The sequence below is a fragment of the Thermobia domestica genome, chromosome 7 (genome assembly GCF_964235325.1).
Source record: "Thermobia domestica chromosome 7, izTheDome1.hap1.1, whole genome shotgun sequence".
Taxonomy (NCBI): Eukaryota; Metazoa; Arthropoda; class Insecta; order Zygentoma; family Lepismatidae; genus Thermobia; species Thermobia domestica.
In genome coordinates, this window is record NC_137460.1 from 122,166,563 (window position 1) to 122,186,706 (window position 20,144).

The following is a 20,144-nucleotide window of genomic DNA, read 5'->3' on the forward strand; positions in this document are numbered from 1 at the left end:
TAGCTGTGGTAAGAAAAAAAGAAGAGTGTTCTTTTCCTTCGTACAATAAGAAGTCAGTATACATTGAACTACCATGATAATATTTCCTCCGAAACATTTATAAAATCTTGTGAAACGCAGATTTTTTTAAAATTTAAAAGCCATTCTTTTTAAAAATCACAAACCTAAATTCTTATCGCTATTAAAACTAGATAAAAGTAGGAATAGCACACTTATTTTTTAAAATGATGTGCCTTATTGTATGAGGAGATAGTCCATAGCGAAAGGAAACAAAAACGTTGGTTCTCAACCGGTGTGTCGCTGGTCAAAGTAGACCTTTCGCCTCTGTCAGTACAGTGGCAGCGGGAAAGAACGGGTGTACACTTTTGACAGTGTACTGTCAATGGTAAACTAAGGGTCGTTTAACATTAACATCAAACAAAGGAAGACAGAAAAAGTGAAAATAAATCAGATAAACTTCTGTTGACGTCAAGTAAAATTTATTCTTATTAGCTATAATCCTTTCCTTTGTTTTTGTTTGTTAGTTCATTGTTTATGTCTGAAGTTGATTGCCCCTGAGCTTTTACTTACGTACGTAACGAAACAGCAATAATTTATAGGAGACATGACCTTTTCTCATGCAGGGAACTGCCTCCAGAAAATTCTCACAACGTCTCTCTTACATGGAAAAGAGTTAAACTGTGTTAGATAACTATATGTTAACAATAGCGTTTTAATATTGTTAAAATGTTAGTATCTGTTGATTCGATCTAATTTTAATCCTACTTGAAATTTCAGTGTTACTATATCTCGTATTTTCAAGATGTCTGGGAATTCCTGGGAAACTATTCACTCCTAGATATCGCGTTAGTGAATAAATAACGAAGTTTACTTATACTACTTCCTTTCTTCACGTGCTTAAACTAGAGCGAAAAATAGGGAAAACCTGATATAATTAGTTCAGTCATAATTAAAATGCAAATCGCTATGTTTTATTCATGTTTATTTTTCCTAATTATCTGAGACAGTTTTTTTAGATGAAAAAAACATTTTTGGGAATTGACGTTTATAACTATCAAAATATTTATTTTCGCTTCACATGAATATAATAAAGTAATACTATACTTCCTCATGTAATTTGCGCACCTTTTAAACTTATCTTGGCCACTGAAAAATCATTCTACATGAACTATGTGGATTTTTCAATACAGATCTTCATGTAGATTCTACGTACTCTAGTGTATGGTAATAAATACAGTAATTTTGTCATTACTATACTGTAATTTTAACATAGGACTAATCTTTAGTTGTCAATAACTAATTTATGACAATCATAAAGGATTCAATATTAGCATTCTACACGATTAGCCTTAAATTATTAACCACTTTATACGAGTAACATCCGTGTGCACCAACGAAGTTTAAACGAGCGTTCACTTAAACGCGTTCAACATTAAACTTTCAAGTTCAAACGTGGTTCCAGGACTTTTTTTGCACCATTGAAAGTCAAAGTGCAGTACACCTCGTTTAAATAAACTTCGGTCAATTTGTAAAAATCGACTCTGATTGGTTGTCGTCTTTTGTCTCTAACCTTCGTTTAACAAAGTAACAAATAAAGAAAGCATACCGCATGCCGGGGTTTTCGACTTTCGAGATTGTGTGCATCTCGGCTGAATACAACATCAAAGAATGGACTAATAAATTATACCAGTAATAAAATAAACAAGTGATACTTGGTGTTGCAATATTGGTAGTAGATTTTAGATTAGATTGTAGCGTGTAGTTTTACTATACGAATTCATAGTATAAGTAGTAGTACTACTAGTAGTAGGAAATGGTTAGAAGTCCCCCAGTGGTTTGTTAGGTTTTGTTCTTGGTGCAGTTTTACTATACGGATACACAGATTGTAAATTGTATAAAAAAATATGGTAAAGTCTTTAATTTTTTCATTTTATATCCAGAACAGAAGCCAATAACCCCTGCGGGGCTTCTAACCCGTTCCTACTACTACTACTTATACTATGGATACATAGAGAAAAACTGCACGCTGTTCTGGATAAATTAAAGACTTCTGCATTTTTCCGTATATTTCACAATCTGTGGATCCGTATAGTAAAACTGCACCATAAAGATTACACTAAACTTATAACAAAGAACAACTATAATGTTGATCTATGTGGACCAGTGGAGATTTCAGGAATTGGCCGGAGGGAACTTTTTCCTGAGAACCATGAAATTCCCTCGGGACCATATATCCTATGCTCAATGAGTGAAAATTAAAAGAAACTCTATTTAACATATTATTAACTCTCCGCTCCTAACATAGAATCATCTTAATATGGAGTACTTAAACGAAATATGTCGATATATTAAAGCATGATTGTTCATGTACTGTACATATATCTGATTTTCTTCGACGCAAACAGAAGCTATTACTTCAAACAATATTCTTAGAGTAAATAACACTTAAACACTACAAATGTGATACTAATGTAATTATCTAAATTGAGTTGACCTATTCAATGTTTGAAATGAAAAAAAAGGAACAGAGGCGGTATGTTTTACTACGATTTTAACTTAACATATCGGCTACCTAAAAGTTGAAATGCAGAGAGGGTATGTTGCCTAAAAGATTGCATTTAAATTTACATAATGACTGAAAATCATTGGAGAGCTTCTCTGTAGTAACTCGGAGGGGGGAGCATGAAGAGACTTTGATCCCCTCCACCTTTCTGAAAAAATCTCCTTACGTTGTATTATAGAGAATTATACATGGAAGTGCTCAAAAACCGAATTAGGATACTAATAATTTCCTGCGGGAAAACTCCCGGTCCCCCAGTCGACTGTGGTGTATTCCAAACACCTGGAATGTCCGCTCCCACAGCAGACAACTCCTAAACCCGCACATGCTCAAAACACGATATTTATATGCATTAAGGCAAGAAGACATACACATACGTAACAAAGAAACAATTCAATATGGCACATCAAAATATAAACTAGTTGAACTTCTTTGCAGACACCTAATTTTAAAAACAAAAGATAGGAGAAAGATAACAAAAATGTCGGTGTTGTCAACTTAGAAATTATTTCTACATAAGAAATAAAACCTTCTGTGTGCAAAGGTATTCGTCAATTACTGTGTATAAAATGGATTTATTAAAGGTATTTAGCATTACTTTCCAGTGACGGTATGTTTTAATGATTGGATTACCAGAGACGGTATGCCTTCATCACTGAAAAACCAAAGGCTGTATGGTATACCACCGCATACCATCTCACTTCGACTACTGCCTATTCACGTCATCTTTGAAACTTTCAAAACAACTAGTTTTGCCTTGGAGTTATATTTACTCTTTAACATACAAGGAATAGCATACAAAGAGTGGAAGCAATTAAAGTGGAGCAAATAAACAAAATAAGTATAAAAAGTAGTTCTGCAAATACAAAAATATTTATAAGATAGACTTAAAACTTGCAAATTTTCAAGAACAAAGATAATAAACAAAATGTTAAAGGGAACTTGGTACACTTCTCATGAGAACATTTTTGGCAATCTGTACGTCGCAGCAAGTCTCCCGTGTCCATAATTTATCACCATTTATATATTCGTCATCATCAGTAGCATCACTTGAACTGTAGCTTTTAACTTCGTCCTTGAATGTAATCGCTGACTTTTCGGAAGTACTGTTTTCTTTGCCAAGTTGTAACTTCTTCCTTTGAAGCTGCTTAAATTGAACTTGAAAGTGTATAAAGGTTTCTAAGCTATTTCTGAGGACATTGCTTTTCTTATGATGATATAGTAGAATTATTTTAAATCATTCCTTCGTAGCGTCTTTCATATCATTTTAGTTACAACTGGCTTTCAACCATGTATTTCGATGTTTCGATGCCTTCCTTGTAGCTAAGGTATATAATTCACAGTTTCAATTGGTAGCATTATGATGTCCCTTTTGCTTCGATCTCTAGCTAACAAGGCAGTGCGAACATGAGAATTTAAGAACTCAATTTCATCAAACACAAAAGGATTTAATGAATATATTTCATGTATTTTAAATTCGTTAACAGCTGTTTCAACGTTTGAGCCTAGTTACTTTTATTTTCTCGAGAAGTGCGGAAACTTGAAACATTATACGAATTAAATAAGATTACAGTGAGTACCTGAGCGTAGATGCACTTGATTATAATAATAAGACTTGAAAGAATGCATAATAACAGCACATATGGTTTGCAGTTTGCATGAGCAGTGGGAACGTAAATAAATTGAATCAGTCGTTTGAGAAACTCGACTTGTTTATAAAAGTTTGTTTTCGATACATTAAAAAAAATATATATAGGTTCACTGTTTCGTATTTTCTTTTGGTTTCGGACATTTCAGTACCCATTAAGGACATTTTCTGTACAACACACAAGTCGGGTTTCTCTTGACCACTAGATTTACGTTGGCAGATTGCTATTTAAATCATAAACTGAAAATAGATTTTTGAGGGCATTGGATAAGCCGAGTTTCTCAAACGACTGATTCAATTATAATAACATGCTCGTTTCTTCCTAACAGAACGACTTCCAAATTCATACTATGGAAATATATATTAAAAATTAGGAGAGAAGTTGTTCCAATGGACTTTGAAAAACTCACAAAATGTTTGAATCATATATTGAACATGTTCATTTAATCCATCCTGACGGATAAGCACTAAGATTGAATCTGGAAGAGCAACAACAGTTAGTTCCAGCTTCATGCTTTTAGAAAACATAAAAGTGAAAGTATGTTCTAACAATGTGTTAAAGTATGTACTAACTGAAGTGCCCTTCTTTCCATCGGAAGAATAACTTTATGAAACGTATTAGAACCCGCATAGTTATTAATTTTAACTTAAATGATATCGGAAGTATAACTATTCATCTCAGCTACCCCGAGAACTCTGAACCTGATACTAATATTGCTCATTTTCGACAATCTTTTTTACATATCATCCTTAGGTCAGGGTCCACTTATGTACCAAAAGTAATCAAAATCTGTGCAGTGGTCCAGAAGGAGTTACCTGTCAAACATCGTCAGATTCATTTCTACTTAAATAGATATATATCTATATGAATAAAAATGAAAGTGAGTGAGAAGAGAGAGAAAATGAAACTCTTGAACCACCTGACCGATTTCGATCAAAGTTTCAACATAGATTAGGTTCTGGCCTGGCATGGCTTTTATCATTTCACTTTGAGGGTGCAACTTAGGGGAGGGCAGGGAGAGATATATAAAAATGATCGAAAATTACCGATATTAATGTCGAATCCATAGTTTTCGTTGTCGTTGAAGAATGCAAGTCAGAAAAAGAATGTCTATTCGACCGAACTTAATGTCGAATGCCTTCGTGGCTAAGCGGTTAGCGTACGCTTTTTTGACGTGGGAGACATGGGTTCTATTCTCGGCGGGAGCTCAGGTGGTTTGGATTCTATGTTAATCAGTAGGTGCACGTCTCACATAGCTTCGCTTCAGAAAAGAACGATAAACTCAAACCATAATGTCTATCAGAGTGCGATTCAGTATAAAAAGTGACTGAGTAACGGAACATATTACTATATTTTCTTATTTTAACCCACCGAAAATTGATGCTTCTAGGCTATAATAAAACTCTCATACCCGTTATAAACACAGAAAAATATATAAATAATTAAAGTCTTACGACAGTAATATACTATCCTCCTAGCTGGTCTTTCGTGTTTGTGGCCCCAGATTCGATTACAAGTGAGAGAACATTAAAATAATTTAAACACATTACTGTGATTCGGATTACACCTCTCCTATACACGATCGGAGTTGAATGAGGTGCTAAACTTGAACAAATAAGCAGTAATACACTGAGAAAGTTCACAGAATTAGATACTTTATTAGTTCACAGAATATTCTATGTTGCATACATAAAAGTCATTAGAATGTATGGGACATATCGTCGGTAAATCCTTGTACAGGCGTATCTGCACATTTTTAATTTTACGGGAAAGCGATTTTAATTCTTCGTATAATGTTATACCTTTAATACTATCTTCAGAAAGACTAAAGTCAAAACTTTCTTGGTATAAACTTTCGCAACGGTGTTGAAAATGAAATGGGAAGTTATGAAAGACTAACGTTATGAAAATGAATAACGATATACGAAGAATTTCAAATCGCTTTCCTGTAAAATTAAAAACATGCAGATACAACTGTACGTGGATTTACCGACGATTATATCGTAGTTGGGATATCTAAAAAAAAAAAAAAAAAAAAAAAAAAAAAAAAAAAAAAAAAAACGATATTGAAATCTTTGACTTAACGTCCCACAATTATACCTGTCAGACGAAGAGAGACGGTGATTAAAGCAAGTGATTGATAATGGAATAATTCGTGGAATGAGAATGTGGGAAAACGGGAGTATCCTGAGAAAACTCCGGATACGATGTTGTCCACCACGTACTTGGCACGGGATCAAACCATGGACTCCATGAACCAGAGGTAAGTCATCGAGCCATCGTGCCCCCTAGAGAACAAAAAAAAGCAGGTTTTATCATATAATGAATACTTACAGTGCTGCTGACAATACATTTAATCCAGACTGTCACTATATCTCTGTCATTTTTGTAGTAAAGGATAATTGGACGCCAATTGCTAATGTGCATTTACGCATAACATTGGTGGCATTATCGACGCAAAGGCATGGCAAACCACTTATTGTTTAGGTCGCCCACTGTATTATAACGGACACAAACTAACTCTTGTTAAAGTACCTACACAATATGCTATCACACATGGGAAGATTCAGACTTCTTGGTGGCCATTCCAGAGACTCTACTAACTTTATTAATTATCATGCTCTTGTAATCTGTTTATACTTGGAAACCTCTGTAACAAATTCTCAAATGACAAGTGCACCGATTTCATAGTGCTTTTTCTCCCATTCTCACAATGTTTGTTTCGGAGTAGCGGTTTTAATTTTAATCATCCTCTGAAATGTTGAGCGTCCTTGATTAGTTTACCAGTGCAATCATTGATAATCCTACATGCTCACTACGATTATCCGTTCTTCTAGAGGGGTAGTTTCCAACCGGGGGGAATTTCCTTGGTAGAGAGTCAAGAGCAAGCAAGGAAACGTGATCTACTGACAGAAATAAATTACATTCATAATCTAATATATACAGTTTAATGAAGTTGATCTTGTGTATGACCGAATCATCGCCAAAACACGATTGAACCATTTGAAATGAATTTTTTGAATAAAATTATCAAGTATCTCGAACTGGACTTTCGTTTGCATTCAAAATCGGAAAAGGCAATTTGACCAACGAGTTCCAAGGAAGGGAGACGTGAAGTATACAAGGTCCACGAAGGGGGACGTCAGATGAACAAGATTGGGTACTACTGTTCTAGAATAGACACTGACTTGTCTAGAATATATTATAGATAGACAGATAGAGTTAATGACGAAGACGTGAAAGTGAAACTGAGAACATTTCTGGATGCAAGATCCTCAATTGGCGAAAAGTAATCCATAACTATTAACAGACAATATTTATGATGAAAACGACTGTGATAAAATACCGCTGTTCTTTAAAAATTAAAACTGAATATCCAGTCAATTGATTAATATTGACCAATGTATCATTCATCATCATCATCATAGGTATTCTGCCTATTCTGGCAGGTCACTTGCCGCAGCTGAGAAGCTTCCATTCTCCACGGTCCTCCGCTATCTTCTTCGTCTTCGCGTATGATCTTTCTGTTTTTATATCATCCATTAATTGTAGTCTCCTTCGCCCCCTCCCTCTCTTTCCCGACACCATACCCTCTAGGACGTCCCTCAAGACACAATCTCTTCTTAGGCAATGTCCCAACCAGTTTCTCTTCCTCTTCCTAATAATATCTAAAAGTGTTCTTTTCTCACCCACCATTTCTAAAACTCTCTCATTCGTTTTCCGCTCGACCCAACTAATTCTTTCCATTCTTCTCCACACCCACATTTCGAAGGCTTCCAGTCTATTTTCATCACCTTTACGTAATGTCCACGTTTCCGCCCCATACAGTACAACACTCCACACGAATCATTTTATGAGTCTTTTTCTCAACTCTTTATTCAGGGTCCCACAAAACAGACTTATCATTACATCCGGAATAATTCAATACTTGTTTCCGGTTGATTAAAATACTACTACTACTACTACTACTACTATTACTACTACTACTACTACTAATAATAATAATAATAATAATAATTTATTGTTATTATTTCTACTTAGATTACATTTCAAACTTCCAGATCATAATGTGTATTTCCTGTAAAAGTAGTTTCCAAGCGTTTCCGTCCATTATATATTATATACAAAATAAATCAATATTAAATGAAAATTTACATATTTCTCTTTCTTAAAACTCTTTTATATCTATGATCTACTTAATATAGTAAGTAGCATGATTATATAATTATCGTTAATGAACATATAATAAAGTATAAACGACTGTTTTACGGTCAATAGAGTTACGTTATTACAGTACCGAAATTAATTCATATGTAATGACATAAACTATGTATTAAAAAGTATGGTATTCTAGAAAAACTATAAATACAAATTTCTGTTAGTTATGAACGTCAGTACACGTGCTGCATCTAGATTCAAGCTACAATATGAAAACAATGGTGGTAAGTACAGTTTATTGGACTCTAAAGTCAAATTTGATGATTTCCTTTAGAAATCTTTGAATATGAATGAGAAATATATAGCCCCCCCCCCCACATATATATAATAATAATATATATAAGTATTAGCAGAAATTTCCATTCTTCGCTTAGCAAGAATAAAGTTTAATGAATGTAAAATCGAAAACTTGAATATTTCAAATATTACCACCTGGTTCCTTTAGTAACGGAGTTTTCGAAAGCATAATTTTTCGAAATACATATTTTTTTATTTTTGCTTAAGAGCTTATAGACCGAATTTTACACTTTTAATTTAAGTAGATTTTCATACTGAATATATTCTGAATAAAGAATTGGAAATTACAACATTATAGAATTACTTCAGGAGCAGAATTTTCCAAGATGTCTAAACATGAGTTCCCTTATTTATTTTTATTAACCAGCTAAAATACCAAATTTAACACAATCCATTTATGCAGATCCTAATATTGGGCACTTTCGAAATATAGAAATGAAAATTTGAATGTTTTAGAAATTGTCCTTTTCCTTTTAAGAGCAGAACTTTTAAAATCTGTGAAACACGTACTTTCTTATTTTTAATTGCGAGTTTACATCTCGAATTTCACACCCCTAACATAAATGAATATCCATATTGGACATTGGACATTTAATAAATAAAGGAATAGAGAGTAGGAAATTTTCAATCCTGTAAAAATTGTCCGTTTTTATCCCTTTACGAGAGAAATTTTCAAAAATGCTGTGATACGTGTATTTGATTTATTTTAATGACGACTTTAAATGCGAAATTTCATTTCTCTAACTTCAGGGATTCCTAAGATACTCGATCTTTGCAAAATAGTTTGAACCATCTTTACTCTCTCTTAAGATATGCATTTAAAAAAAAAAACATCATTTATTATTTGCTGTTGTGGCAAAATGAGTTTTCTGTGCACATTTCATGTTTCTACCTGTAGTTGTATGACCTGGGCGCGGATAAAAGTATTTTATATATTATTTAGTAGAAATAATTTCTTGAAGATTAATCTGAAGTATTGTGTATTCACCAGAACAGAGTTTGAGCACACTTTACTTAAAAGTGAATTTATGCGAAAATTATATTTTAACACGTCTCTACGATATGTTATTTTTTTTCTTGATACTCAAATAGTTTATTCAGTGCATAAATAAATGCAATGATACCAGAAGAATCCATTATATCATGACTAAAAAATGTTCGATCCCAGCTCGCGCCAAGTTCCCTTTGTGGTAGACAATCACCATGCGCTTGGGTTTTCTCGAGGTTCTCCCGTTCCCTTTTACTTTCTTCATTCCACTATTTCATTCATTTCTCATCATCACCGTCCCCTTTAGCCTAGCCGGCATAACTGTGGGACGTAAAACTTAAAGATTTCATTTCATTTTCACTTCATTTAAAAAAAAAATGTTAAAGTGCGTTTATGTGTCAGTATGATTCTTGGGGTTTTATAAGAAAGTATACAACGTGTTAAAATTAGTCATGTGAACCAGCTGAGAGCAAGAATCAAGGCCTCAAATGACAGTTATATCACACATGCTTTTGATAGAGTTTGGTGTGAAATTGATTATCGTCTGGACGCTTGTCATGTTTGTGAATCGTGCACATACAGAAACATGCAAACACATTTCAATATGGATTTTGTCGTAGTATAGTGGATTCTGGCCGCACTACATTTGTTTTGGCACTAATTAAACTATTATATTTGAGTAGCAAAATAAAACTCTGTATTATTCAACCACCCAGTGCTATTACTTCTGCACAGTATCTTCACGAAACTATACCATTCCTTCTTGAAAATCCTGTATAAAATACATTCATATAAACGTATTTACGCTCGATAGTCTTCAACAGAGACTTTCGTTACTTTTAGGCAACAACACCATAATAAATGAAATTTTGGGTGTGGTCTATAACGTAATGTTGCATTGTAACCTTGAAGTAATTATACAGGTATAGTGGGTCTTATAATGACGACAAAGTATAAATTGAAGAATTTATGCGTTACATCAACTTGTACTGAAAAAAAAAATACGGATCAGAGTGCTAAACTTTCTTGCTCCTATTTCTTGAACTAAATCTTTAAGTATTACGTTCCACGTTTTTGCCACCTAGGCTAAAGGAGACGGTGAGGGTGAGAAATGAATGAAATGGTGAAATGGAGAAAGTGGGAGAACCATGAGAAAACTCATGCATACGGTGATTGTCCACCACGAGCTGGGATGGAAGCAAGGACATCATACATCAGAGGTGAACGCTCTACCACTGAGTATTTCTTGAATTAAATCAAGTCATGCCGTAGCTATTACTGTACGAAGAAAATTATAATAAGTGTTATTGGAAAACTTTGAAGAAAGCTCACCCTAAGTGCAAACTAACCCAGTGTAATTTCTCATTAAAAATTACTTACACTACATTGCAGAGCTGTTAGTGGAATATTTAGTTATGAAATAAGAACAAAACTGCCTTACAAGATTTTGAGAAAATCTTTCAAAAGAAGGTCACCTCCAAGAATTAACTATCCTGGATTTTTCAGAAGAAACAGTCTACTTCATGTTAAAAGGTTGTTAAGGAAGTATGAACCAAATCCCTTAGACACTTTTCAAAAACATCTGCCGATCAAATCACATTCTGAAGTGTAAAAGGGATATAAGGAAGTAAAATACAAAAAGAGCATATGATAGTTATGAGATTGCTATTAGAATATTTCTTTATGAAATATAAAATAAAATCGGTAAAGCCATTTTGGAAAAAATAGCAAATTTTTATTTTTACCCTGCTAAATAAACTATCCTTACCTTTGGACGTAAGAAGCAAACATGAGGAATCATAAAAATCTTAAGCTTAAAACATTACTATATTTTGTCAGAATACATTAAATGGTATTGCTCTAAAGATTGTACATACTTCTAGACAAACGGACGGACAGGTAGGCATATAAACATCCGATTTTCGGCATGTAGGGGACATGAAATGTCAACATACTTGGTTATTTTCTATCGTCACTTGGAAATAAAACGTGAGTTTTTGAATGTCTATCCGCACTTGCGTATCCACTGAGTTGTTAAGGGAATATAAACCAAATTTTAAAATTATAATTTTTTAAAAGCGATTTTGGGATATTTTTTGTACTTGTTTAATTTGTCACGTCTGAGAATAAAGTATTGTTTACTAACCAAGAAGACCGAAATATATTGAGAATGATGATCAGTGTATAATCCTGGTATATTGTGAGAGGCTGCAAATGTATTACAAAAAGTGCATAAAACGAAACATATGTATAATAGAATATACTTCAAGCTTTTTGGTTCCAGTGATACCTACTGACCTTCACTTTTAAAAAAAAAGGATAAGGATAATAGCAAGAATACCTATATGTAAGTGAAATAAAGCGATACGTACATAAGTCGAATGAAGTACATCTATCCCATAAATTGCTTCTCACTAAGAAAATGCAATAGAAACGAAAATTAAGGATTGTTACGGATACTTTACTTAAGTTAAAGGTGTTATTACATGTGAAATCGTTTTTTTAAATGGAATAAGTACAGCTTAGCATATGCAAGACCAAGACCATTATATACACAATATTACACGAGAGGGCAAGGTGGCTCAGTGATAGAGTGGCTACTTTTGGTGAATGAGGTCCCTGGTTCGATCTCTGGCCAAGTAAGATTGAGGTGGACAACATCGTGTCCGTGGTTTTTCTCGGGGTACTTTCGTTTCCTTTCATTTTCTCATTTCACCAATTCTTACATCATTATTCACTTGCTTTAATCGTCTCCCATAGCATAAAGGGGATAATTGAGGGACATTAGTTAAACTGAAAGATTTCATTTCATTTCATAATATTACACGATTTACATGTTGGGAGTTTTTCCTATCACAAGACACAATGAATGATTTCAAACCATTGTCTATGTTAATGTACGTTAGACAGGAAAGTGTTAAAAATATGCTCAAATTTACAATATATGTATTTATTTCTCTTACATACAGGATTCAATTAGATATTCAGTCTATTAACATGATAGAACATTGTTTAGTGGAAAGTGGTATCTAACTTTATGGCACTGAAGCTGTTAACTTCAAAGTCGCTTAAAGAAACCCTGCTATAAGTTCCTACACTATCCAATCTAGATGAAATTATTACTAATAATCTCTTTCAGGTTTTGCTTTACATAACTTTTCTATTTTATTTTCATACCACTCAAATTTCTTCTATGCATCCAATGGAAGCATCCCATATGAACCACTATTCCAGCCTACTTAAGACATTTTAATATAATCATTAATAATAAAAGAGTATGTAATGCTAACATACGTTGGAAAATAGGAATTTTCGCTTAGCAAAAGGTTAAATATTATTTTTAGTCGGTTACTTGTATAGAGTTCAACATCTCTTTATAGCATACACTGTACGAGACGTGAATTCAAAGTTTTAAGACGGGAACAGAACAGGGCTTCTGCCCGAAAGGCAATAATGATAACGAATAACTACGAGGGTAATGGGTATATGGTAGATCAAATGATATGTTACGTTTGTTAGTAGTAAACCTTATCTTTTTATTTGTTCAAATCGATTTGAATATAACTATTAGTATATTTCTAAAGGACAAATGTTGCAATACGAATAGCATTAATATAGTTTTATTCATTTCAGATTATCCTTACATTTATTTTTATGGCTATTATCTCTGTTGCTGTAGCAGTTCCTCCACCTGGTGCTCTCGGCCTGAATGCACCTCTTCTTCCTGGTTACAACTTGCCTTCTACTTCTGTAGTCTCCCTTTCCGACAGCAATGTAAGTACAACAGTTATAAGGCTATACAGAGTGTTTCTGAACATTTTATTACAGTATTTTACATACTATAAGACGCACCTTAATCTTTAAGCTTGCTTTAAAAAAAATACCATAACATTTTTATCATTTTTATTATTAGATTGCAAAGTCAAGCTAAAAAAATAGTTTATAAAACCGAACTATGCGCTATTGAAATTAATTTGTATCATCTGCACGGAGAAACAACCAGTCAACGTTTGGTGGGGAACGATGTTTCGTCGTGAGTTGGTGCTGACATCGGTTTTCGAGCGTGATGTCGACTAACAAATCGACTGGTTACTTCCGTCGTCGCATGTTAGAGGCGCTACTGTTGGCCTTGTTTCCAGTTTCTCGCAGAGTTTACGGTCTGTATATTGTAGTCCGTGGTTCTGGGTTTGTGATGACGAGGCGGGAGGGCGACAGTGTTAACAAGTTTGTGAATCCCCGTATCTCATGTTCGTCGCATCGGTGCACTGCTGCGGCCAGTTGAATCAATTGTTGGCAGATAGAGATAGCTTTCCCGCGGCATCGAATAGATGGCCATTTTTATATTAAGTTTAATTTCGAGGATAAGATGCACTTGAATTTTGGAGGCAATTTTTCGAAGAAAAAAGTGCGCCTTATAGACCGTAAAATACGATAGAAGTAGTGAGGACAACACAAATAACAATGGAAACAGTTTGCTAGATAACATTGATATATATACAGCACATACGTAATCATATCTTCTAACAAAATGAAAAAAAAACTTATTATTGGCAATGAAGGTCATACATTTTAGCGTAAAAAATACTTTTTTTTTTTTAAAAAAAAGCAACGTTTTCTCGAAAACTACGCACAAGAATTTTGCGATAAGCATACTACGCATTTTGTTGAGCTCAATGAGATGATATATATTCTATATTGATATAATATCTTACTAGGAATGATTACAAAGTTGAACCTTGAATCTACGGACAACCTATATATTTCCTGAAAGGGTTTGTTGAGCAAGTTCCTTAACAGGTTTGAATTCCTTGCCCAGTCAACAGCAAGTCATTTGGTATTACAACTAATGTGACTCATTGTTATGGCTAGATGTGACACACTCGGTATATTTCAATTTCTATATTTTCCTCGATTTCACCTGTATACGTTCTCATATCAGTACATTCATTATATATTCGTCAAATGCTCATATAGACGAGTTGTTTGATAGGCCTCACGGTACAAAAATGTTCAAGAGATTTAGAGTTACTAATTAAGGGGTAACTAGTCGGGTGGTATTTCGGGCTCATTTACTCGATCAGAAAAGCGACTTCTTTGATTTAGACTCGATTGGTCATAGTTGGAGATTTAAGCCCTCTCACCAAGGCAAGGTTCGGGAAATCAGAGGGAAGAAGGCTCCGGCTGGTATTGTTTGCAGAGCTCGGCTTCTGTCTTTCGCCATGTGCGAGAGCCATGTAACTCACACGTCATTGTCCTGGCAATATGGTGCTGCCAGGACTTGGCCTTTGTTTTTAATGTGTGAGGGCCACATAACTGCTGTGATATGTGAGTTACATGGCTCTCACACATAGCCAAAAACGAAAGCCATGCTCTGGCAAACAATATCAGCCGGAACCTTCTTTCCCCTCATTACCCGAGCCTTGTCGTGGCGAGAGGACTTAAACCCTGGTGATTACAATAAGGGAAAACACAAAAACATCAATCACGATGTTCAGCAGAAGTTGGTAGAACATATAAATGAAGTCTGAAGTCTTAACTGGATCTCCTGTATAATAGTCCAAGAGAACTTGCAGAAATGATAGACACTCTTCCTCTATGGATAAGCATCTCTCAAACCTCCGATAACAGAAAGAATCAAGTAATTTTCCACATATATACCAGAGATGGCGTGGGTCAATGAAAAGTTGATCCACGATTCCTGACCTACCACCTACCGTGACCCACGACCACTATGATCCACAACCCATCTTGATCCACCATCCATCGTGACCCACTCTGACCCACCACCTACCATGACACACTCTGATTCACTACTTACCAAAACCCATCATCTTCAACCCTGACCCATGGTCCAAGCCCCCCTCTCCACTGACTAGAGTTTACACTTGTAATAATACAAAGCTGTGAAATTATCACTAATCGGAGTTTGAATTTGCAAGGTCAATCGCTCCAGCACCTCTGTTACAATACCGGTGGATCTGATCTTTACGATATAGAATAGAGAAGCGTTTGTCATGGACCATATTGATGATGCTTATGTATAAAGGGGTGATATGTTTATGTACTTTATTTATAAATTACGCATATCACATCCACAGCTAATGAACTGTATGATTAAACCCATATTATTGATTCACCCAGATATCATGGAGGAACGAGAAATAAGACTTTACGAATATTTTAGATGTTACTTGCTTTGATTCTTATTCAAAAGTACATGCGTTAATATGATAAATATGACATGCTTTGTTCATATGTTAATATAATGATATAATACTTAAATATTAGTACAATGAATTACTTATCTTAACTTCTTTCCGCAGTAATTGTTGCTTGCTTGCTGCTAAACCACATAGTTGCTTGCTAAACCATCATGTTTTGTCTTCGGTCACACATAAACTGAGTAGCACTCTAAAACACCGTTAAGAACATGTAAATCTTGTATATTAGTGAACATGAGTGTTTCTCTAAAAACTATGAATAATTATGCTTTTCTAAAACTATGAATGAATATGCTTGCCTATACGCACTTCGCAGCACATTGTCGAATGCACAGACACAACTTGAACAGAACACTGAAAGCACTGTTGCCAGCCAATGCAAACACAACTAAAAGAATCACAAAGAATTCACTAAACTATATACAAAAAAATGAAACTAATATGAATAAAAATAATGCACATATGCAAGCTTATCCACATATTATAATGAATTTCAATTTAATTTTCATTTATTTCCTTGTAGAATTACAGATAATTTTCAGTGGAAAATAAAATGAAATTTGAAAGTCTCAAACTAAGGTAAAGAAGGCCAACGTAAAGGAAAAAAAAATGTAAAATTAGACTCTATAGAAAACCAAAGAGTAAGTCCTATTGCTATTATTATAATACAATTACAAATATCAATATCCAAAAGTGCCTGAAGTTTTTCTTTTCACTTAGATACACTCATTTCAGGTAAATAAATAGAAACAAATGAAAATGGAGGCCTTGAAAGTAAAACTTAGACAAATTCACCAGTCTTCAGATGATGCTATCTACAATGCACTGAGCAGAGTGGGTGGTATTGGGTCGGTGGGTCAAATTGGCTCAAGGTGGATCGCTAGATCAAAGTGGGCCACGGTGAGTGGTATGATGTAGTGGGTCATTTTGTACTGACACACGATCCACTGATGCACTCACAAATCTTGACCTACTTCCACTGATCCGACCACTGATCCACTCCACACTTATAGTGTTCTTTCGATGACCTCCACGACACTACACCCAAAATATGCAGCTCTGGATTAAACAATCTGTACGTATGTAGCTTTGGTTACACTTTTTGAACAATGTAAGTGATCTTTTCCATCTCTCTTTTCAGCTTTATCCCAATTATTTGTATGGATATGCCGTAAATGCCGGTCCAACAACAGATATAAAAGCTCACTACAAACTTAAAGATGGGCCCGTCTTGGCAGGTGAATTCGCTTCCATTGGACCCTATAGCGTGAAATATAAAAGCTATGGGATTACCACACCTCGTCTTCTACCTACTTCGGTTGCTGCCAACTTGTGTGGCTAAAAGAAATTAAAGTATTTTATTTGTAAATATGTAATAATAAATAAGTTCTACAAACACATAACTTACGTGTCTTTATTTGAAGATTGGAAGCAGTAGATCTCCACTTTTTATAAAAATGAAAAAAAAATATGTTTACCTTTATGATTATTTATGGTGAATACAATAGATGGAACTTCAAAATTTCACTACTTTTTATAGCTGCACTTGATGTTCCCGGAGAATTGAGAAATTTATAGGTAACTGATATACCAACGCCCTAGCCGTACTGGAATATCGCTTCTTGTGAGACCAACGAAGTCAAGCAGTACCGGGTGGGGTCAGAGAAAACATGGGTGATCGCACTCACCAAATGGCTCTGGTATTGCGGTGTTCGCTGCAGCCTGAGCTGTTGTTCCAGGTGGCTTGAATTCTATCCAATTTTTATTTTTAGGTAGCAATACCCTGAATACAGTAGCATACGTATTTTCAAGGGATATGCACAATATGATTTTCTTGTTAAATTCCGTATTGTAGCACAAATAAATTTATTTTTCTTGTTGTTATTTGTTGTTTATTGAAGTCCACCTAACATCTGAGGAGGAATCCAAACAAATCGCTACAACGTGATCAAATTTCAATACTCTTCCATCGGAAATCGAAAATGGGACCAGAGGCGGATCTGGAAGGTAAAAACGGGGGGCAGCCAGAGTAAAGACTATGATAGGTACCTAGTATATCATCAGTTTACTATATACTTTCAAAAATATGTAAAAATAGCTTAAATTATTTTTATCACTCAAACACTGGGGGCTTAGCCTCCCTCGGCTCCGGGCTAGATCCACCATTGAATGGGGCCTCATTCATCAAAGGCTCATTCGCTAGCCACTAGACAAACAGAGGATTACCTTTATTCTTCAACAGAAAACTATATTCTTAATATATGTTTGAATTAGAGGAGCGAAGGGTAATATTGAACGGTGAGGAATTGCGAATGCGCTAATTCCCAGAAAGTGGCAACGCTGGCAACCGAACTGTAGTTCTTAATTGTTTCTTTGCGTGACAGACTTGTAGGAGAAAGATTGAAGTGACGTTGAGAAGCTGCGTGAAAAATTCAGAACAAATAATTTCATACTTGTTTGTTATAAAGGTGAGTGATCACTATTATCATTTCGATGTGTGCAATAATATATAGCAGGGTGGATTGATTTAAATCAGACTGATTTAAATCACGATTTAAATCAATTGATTTTTTAAATAAAATTCGTTGATTTAAATCGAATTCCGAAATAAATTAGTTTAAAGTGAAAATAAGTAAAATCTCGTTTCTGCTCTGTTATTTCGATTATGGAAGTTAATAATCATAATACAATGAGACTCAAATGTAGAGTATAGTATGAAAACAAGTGTCATGCAGAGGATGATTAGGGAAAAATCCCGTTTTGAACAGGTAACTGAGCAATCCTGCTTTCTTCTTTTCGTAACATTGGGTTTGGGTTTTAAAATCGTTAACTATTCCAACGAGGAAATCACCATCGACATTTAAGACGAAAATTCTTTGTTGTGCGTGTCTGTTTGTTTGTTCCCAGATAATAGAGCGTATTTAGAGAGGTCATATCCCCTCTCCATTTTTTTTTTTTTTTTTTTGTTAATTTTATAACTTTAGGCGAAATTTATGTATTTCATGCCGCAAGCTAGTTCTAAGTTTTTGAAAACAGGCCCCTTGCCAAATATCAGTAACTTTTGTGAAAAAAAAAGTGTCGTTTTGATAAACGTTGCTGTACTTTTTCCTTAATGCTGAACCTTTTAAATTATATCACCTATTTTTAGGTGATAGGGTAAATCTTCATTATTCGATTAAAAAAATACCAATAAGACTTTTTACTTCGTTTTCTTCAAGACTGGAGGCTTTTTAGAACAAGTTACATATGCTTTCACGCCTTTCTGCGTTGAGGCATAGTGTGTGATGACGTCATAAATTAAAAAAAAATATTTTTTGTTATGCGCATTATTATTATATTTTGGCGGGTTACATTTTGCATTCAGAAGACTGAAATTTTGCACACTCGTTCAGTGCACAACTTAATAATTTTCAGATGTTTTCAGATCTCTGCGTGGAAACAGCCGGGTCCAGAGGGGCAAAATTGTTTAGAAAAGGATATTTTTAACAAAAATTAGCTTTTTTCGTAATTTTCCCGCCTCAGATGGAGACATATGAATGGTACCGTTTGAAAGGTTATTCTATTCTGAAGAAAATGATGTACGTACTATTCTCCTAGGGTAAATAGGGATGTCTCAGGAAACTGTTACCTGAGATCCTGTTTTATACGGGAATCTGGAGTATTTGGGGAATATTATTATTCGCGGGCTTACTTTTGCATCTACAAGATTGAAATTTTGCATATTTACTCAGTGCACCCCTCAGTATTTTTCGGATTTGTTTCAGATCTCTGCCTTAAAACAGGGGGAGGGATCCACAGAGGTAAACATAAAAAAAATATATTTTAAACAGAAAATTCCTTTTTAAGTGATTTACTCACTTCAGATACATGATGGAGACATTTGAAGGGTACCGTTTGAAAATTTGTTTTATTTTGCAGAGAATAATGTGCAAATCATGATCCTAGGATAAATAGGGATGTCTGAGGAAATTTTTATATTACATCCGGGTCATCTGGGGCATTGTGGGAATGTTATTAGCTCATTGTTAAATAGTTTTCAAGATAGAAGCTTGAAATTTTGCACACACACATTTAGTACACCCCTTAGTATTTCCCAGTTGATTTTGAGATCTGTGCGTTAATATAGGGGAATCCAGAGGAGATCAATAAAAAAAAAAGTAAATAAAAATGCCGATTACTCTCAAACTTTCCCACTTCAGGGACATGATAGG

At 34.6% G+C, this 20,144-nt stretch overlaps 1 protein-coding gene across 2 annotated transcripts in view; it reads right to left on the minus strand.

The window, feature by feature from the left end:
• LOC145690382 (uncharacterized) overlaps positions 1–20,144 on the minus strand; it is a 161,969-nt gene that overhangs the window by 77,867 nt on the left and 63,958 nt on the right. The gene's annotated exons all lie outside the window — the stretch shown is intronic.